Here is a 5,351-nt window from a genome sequence, read left to right on the forward strand (position 1 = left end):
AGGGCCAGGCACCTGTATGTAATCATGTAAGTAAGAAATAAAATTCATAATTTTGATATGAATCCGAAGTTGTTCTGTCTTGACCCATGCTGATCACACTTCCTTAATATCCTCTTGCGAAGGACCCTATCTTGGGTATTGGGGTAAATCATGTGCACCTACTCTCTGCTTGCCACATGCACACAAAACCATCAGGGTACTGGTGCACATGGGCAGGGGCTATGAGAGCAGGACATATAGTCAAAAACTGCACATCAAATTCGGTCATAAAAATGGAGGAAAACCAAGCTGATCTGAAAGCCAATCTCAGCTTCGTGTCTCCACCTTGCCCTTAATGAATGAATACAATGAACAGGCACTATCCCATATGTTGCTGGAGATATCTTCAAACAGGGGACAAGCCAAATCCCAGATCTGGATGTAGGAGAAATTTGGCTCCAGATACAGACCTAAATGCAGCCCTTGGGCCCATTCCTAGTGACACCAGTAGTTATTTTGCAGCAGGGCTGTCCCTAGCCATTTTGGTGCCCTATGCAGCCCCCCACGGGTGGGGCGGGGGGCCCCAGGCCTCCATAGGGGCAGGGCTGGCCCCAAGCCTGCGTGGGGGGACAGGAGGGAAACCAGCCCGCAGCACGAGCCGGCAGAGTGGAGTGGGTTGGGGCTGGGTCGCTCCACTTCCTGCTGCCTGGTGAGTGCAGGGCGGGCCCAACCCCGCACTTATGTGGCGGCGGGAAGTGGAGTGATCTGGCCCCAACCCACTGCACTCTGCTCCCCTGGCTCCCAGCCCTGGGACTTGGGGGGAGGGTGGAACCGCCCCCCAGCACTCATCGGCGGCACGGGTGGGAGCTAGTGGTGCGGAGCAGGCTGGGGCCGGGTTGCCCCATGTCCCGCCGCTCGGTGAGTGCAGGGCACGCCCAACCACTGCTGCAGTCCTCAGGGGCCTAGCTCATGGGAAGGGGTGGAGTGAGGGCGGGGCTGGGGTGGAGCAGGGGCGGGAGGAGGCGGGGCAGGGGCTGGAGCAGCACACAGCTGCATAGGGCACCAGGAAATTTGGTGCCTCAAATTTCCTGGTGCCCTACACAACTGCGTACTTTGCATATGGATAAGGATGGTCCTGTTTGGCAGCACCACCATGGCAACCCCAGCTCGTGATGTTTTGAATCTGCAAATAACCTGAGATTCTTTGCAAAAAGTACAGTGAGTCTCACACACCAAGGCAGACCATCATCATGGTGTGGAGGGGAACTCTTGACTTTCAGCTGAGCACAGTAACATTACACGCTCCCTAATGATCATCCCATTGACAGTTACCCTCCTCCACACAACGCCCACAACAAAGTGATTACCAATGGCTGAGAATCACCAACCAAGCTGCTTTAAACCCGCTTCGCTGGGAATACCCTGGGCTGTCACTCTAAGTAATGTTCAGGGCAAAGGCAGAAACCAATTGCAAAACAACTGTAGTGGATTCCCCAGATGAAGTCTCATCCAGTCCTCATGGGCAAAGATAGTGGCTAAGTCTGCACAGCAGCTGGGCAGGCACTTCCCAGCAAGGATAGACAGACACATGCTGATGCTTGAGTTAGCATGCTAAAAATAGCAGCTAGCCACCCACATAGAATCCCGCCTGCCCCCTGCATACATACGCAGGCATCTCGCCTGAGCCATGACCACACTGCAATTCAGTGGCTGTATAGCAGAGCCTGGCATGTTTGGGGAAAGGGCAGGGAAATGGGAGAGGGCAGGGCTTGAAACAGAGAAAAATAGGGGACTGCTCAGAGAAGTGAAAACCCCAGAGAGGGGGGAAGTCCGTGCAGGAATGCAGTCATGGGATCAGCAGGCAGGCAAAGCCAGCTCTGCTTACAGGCTCTGGTAGTCATAGAAATGTGAGGCTGGAAGGGACCTGGAGAGGGCATCCAGTCCAGCCCCTTGGGCTGAGGCAGGACCAAATAAACTTAGAGTGTCTCTGACAGGGGTTTATCCAACCTGTACTTAAAAGCCTCCAATGATAGGGATTCCACAACCTCCCTTGGGAGCCTGTTCCAGAGTTTAACTAACCCTTATAGGTAGAAAGGTTTCCCTAATATCTAACCTAAATCTCCCTTGCTGCAGATTAAGCCCATTACTTCTTGATTAAGCCAATTACTTCCAAACCTCCCGTCATCATCTCGATCTGCTTCTCATGCCCAACCAGAGGATTGGGTGGGCAGGAAAGTACAGTAGGGTTGTGACTTAGGTCATGATCCACCAAACTCTTGAGGGTAGAGGAACTGTGCATGGGAATAATGTTAAGCACATGCATAGTGTTTGCAGGAATGGGGGAGGAGTGAAGAATGAGCTCCTACGGCAGCGTTTCTCAAATGCAGCCACTGGCATGCAGCCACCAAGGACTTTTCCTGTGGCTACAGCCTTCTGGGATGTGACGGGGGGGGGGCGGGGGAGAGAAAGTACTGGCTCCTCCTCCTCCTCCCTTGTGCTCCTGGATGCACCGCCTTGGTGTTGGTTGCTGGGGCCACCAGCAGGGGTTGGCCCTGTCCCCCCCTGAAGACACCTGGGGCACAACGCTGGAGGAGCAGGCAGCCAGTCAGTTTCCCCGCTTCCCAGGGGCAGTGGAGCTCAGGCTTCAACTGGGCAGCAGCAGGCTTCATAGAATCATAGAATATCAGGGCTGGAAGGGAGCTCAGGAGGTCATCTAGTCCAACCCCCTGCTCAAAGCAGGACCAATCCCCAATTTTTGCCCCACATCCCTAAATGGCCCCCTCAAGGGTTGAACTCACAACCCTGGGTTTAGCAGGCCAATGCTCAAACCACTGAGCTATCGCTCCCCCTTCAAGCTCTGGCTGCAGGGCTTTGGGCTCTGGCCACCTGCTGCCTCCCCTGGCCCCCCATCCAGGGCTTAATTTGTCTCCAGGCTTGCCCGGGCTGAGTAAATCTGCTGTGAAAAGTGATACTTGTATGTTTGTTAATATCACTTTTCACAACAGACTTACTAGCTAGCAATATATAAATTATAATGATTTGGTCATGTATATGTGCATATTTATTTTTCCTAAGCTAATTAAGTATTTTAGGAAAAATTGTCAGCGCGGCCACCAGCAAGAGTTGGTGGCCATACTCTGAGGCCACCAAAAAATTTCTCCTGAGAACCCCTATGTAATGTCCCTGAAATCCAGCATGAGTGAAGTTTAATGCCATAATAATCCATGTGTAAGGAACTGTTTTGTTGGCTGTGTGCAGTTTAGCTGGGCTCTGTGTAGGTAGCCATAGATTACCAGAGCACTTAGATATAACACCTGGAAGTCCATATTTACTGACTCCTGCAACTAGCCCCCAATCACAGCCCCTTGGTGCAAAGGGTTACCCTTGTGTAACATTGTTTCTTCATCAGACCATCAGAACCCAGCATTCTGGCATATCTGTCTTCTGCTAAGGAGGCACTGTCACTTGTAGTTTAGGGGAGCTTTCCTAGGCAAGAAATTCCCAAAAAACCAATTCCAGTTCAGGTGATCTCTCTTAAAAATACCTCATACATCTCTATCTCTAGTTCCTTCTCACTAATTGTAGCCAGAGGATAGAAGGATGATCCCATAAATGTCCAGATAGGTGTCTAGATTGCTATCTAAATAAATCTTTGGACCTCTAGATCTCTCTCTAGATTACTCTCCAGCCAGACAGCTGTAGACAATACTAGGGACTCTCACTCTAAAAACATTTTATTGAATGTCATCAGCTCATTTGGGTAACATACTGTGGTATTTGCCCTGTGGATGTCAGCTCAGTTCACCTTGGCTTTACAGTTTGTTTTTGTTTTTTTACTAATTTCTCCTACTGCCTTGAGAAGAGTCTGTGACTATGTAACCCACTGGTGAATGTGTGTTACAGGCCCCCACTGTGCCTGATCTGCACACATGATAATCTCTGTAAAATGCCAGCTCCAGACTGGTTGAAAATGCCACTGCATGGCAAAGCTCAAGGAATGCCCTGCTCAACAATAACTCTGCCCATGTTATTATTATTATGTGCTATTTGTATTACAGTAGCACCTCGAAGCACCACCTGAGATCAAATGCAGCCAAGTAACTTCACCTCTTTGTGCTTCTATATCAGCCTCTAGCCATTGGCAGTTAGGAGGACACTTTCCCTGGGGGCCACATTATCCCATAGGTCACTGTTGGTGATGGGCTACTGGACTGGGTAGACCAGTGGCCTGATCAGGGTTGGCAAATACCATGTCCTGTAGAAGTCAAACAAAGCTTCTTCTCTCATTCATACCAACATCCCCAAGCATGCAGAATATACTGACACTCATATTTGATTTACTGTATTTTGTTCTTCACCATTAAAACAATGAAGCCAAAGATCTCTGTGATTGGTTCGGTCACAGAGATCCCCTTGGGACTGTCACCTGATGTGCTGAAAGCCCATTTTCCCTGCCAGCTTGGGACTCCAGAACTCCTTGGGACTCCTTGTTGAGCCAGACACACTAGCCTGCTGCAACACAGATCCAGAGTCTGGGCCAACCCCCAAAGCTGCAGACTTTAACTAAAAACAGCTCAGCAGGCTACATGTCCCCAGCACCCAGACACCCAGCTCCCAATGGGATCCAAACCCCAAATAAATCTGTTTTACTCTGTATAAAGCTTATACAGGGTAAATTCATAAATTGTTTGCCCTCTATATCAAAGATAGAGAGATATGCACAGCTGTTTGCTCCCCCGGGTATTAATCACTTACTCTGGGTTTATTAATAAACAAAAGTAATTTTATTAAGTATGAAAAGTAGAATTTAAGTGGTTTCAAGTAATAACAAACAGAACAAAATAAGTCACCAAGCAAAATAAAACAAAACACGCAAGTCTAAACCTAATACATTAAGAAACTGATTACAGCTAATATCTCACCCTCAAAGATGTTCCAATAAGCTTCTTTCATAGACTAGACTCCTTCCGAGTCTGGGCCTAATCCTTTCCCCTGGTACAGTCCTTGTTAGTTCCAGCAGACATCTCAGGTGGTAAGCAGGTGTTTTCTCATGACTAGCAGCCCCCTTTGTCCTGCTCCTCCCCCTTTTATAGCTTTGGCACAAGGTGGGAATCTTCTGTGTGTGCTTGTCCCCGTCCCCACCTCATCAATGGAAAAGTACAAGGATTAAGATGGATTCCAGTATCTACATGTCACTGTAAGACCCCTAGTCTCCATTCTTCCTGGGTTGGCCCACAAGTACACAGGAAGGTTTGCAGGTAAATAAAACATTTACAACAAATTGTCCTAGTCAATGGGAGCCATCAAGATATTAAACCACCATTAATGGCCCATATTTTGCATAATTACAATAGGACCTCAGAGTTATACTT

This window comes from Natator depressus, chromosome 10, assembly GCF_965152275.1.
Source record: "Natator depressus isolate rNatDep1 chromosome 10, rNatDep2.hap1, whole genome shotgun sequence".
In the NCBI taxonomy this organism is placed as follows: Eukaryota; Metazoa; Chordata; order Testudines; family Cheloniidae; genus Natator; species Natator depressus.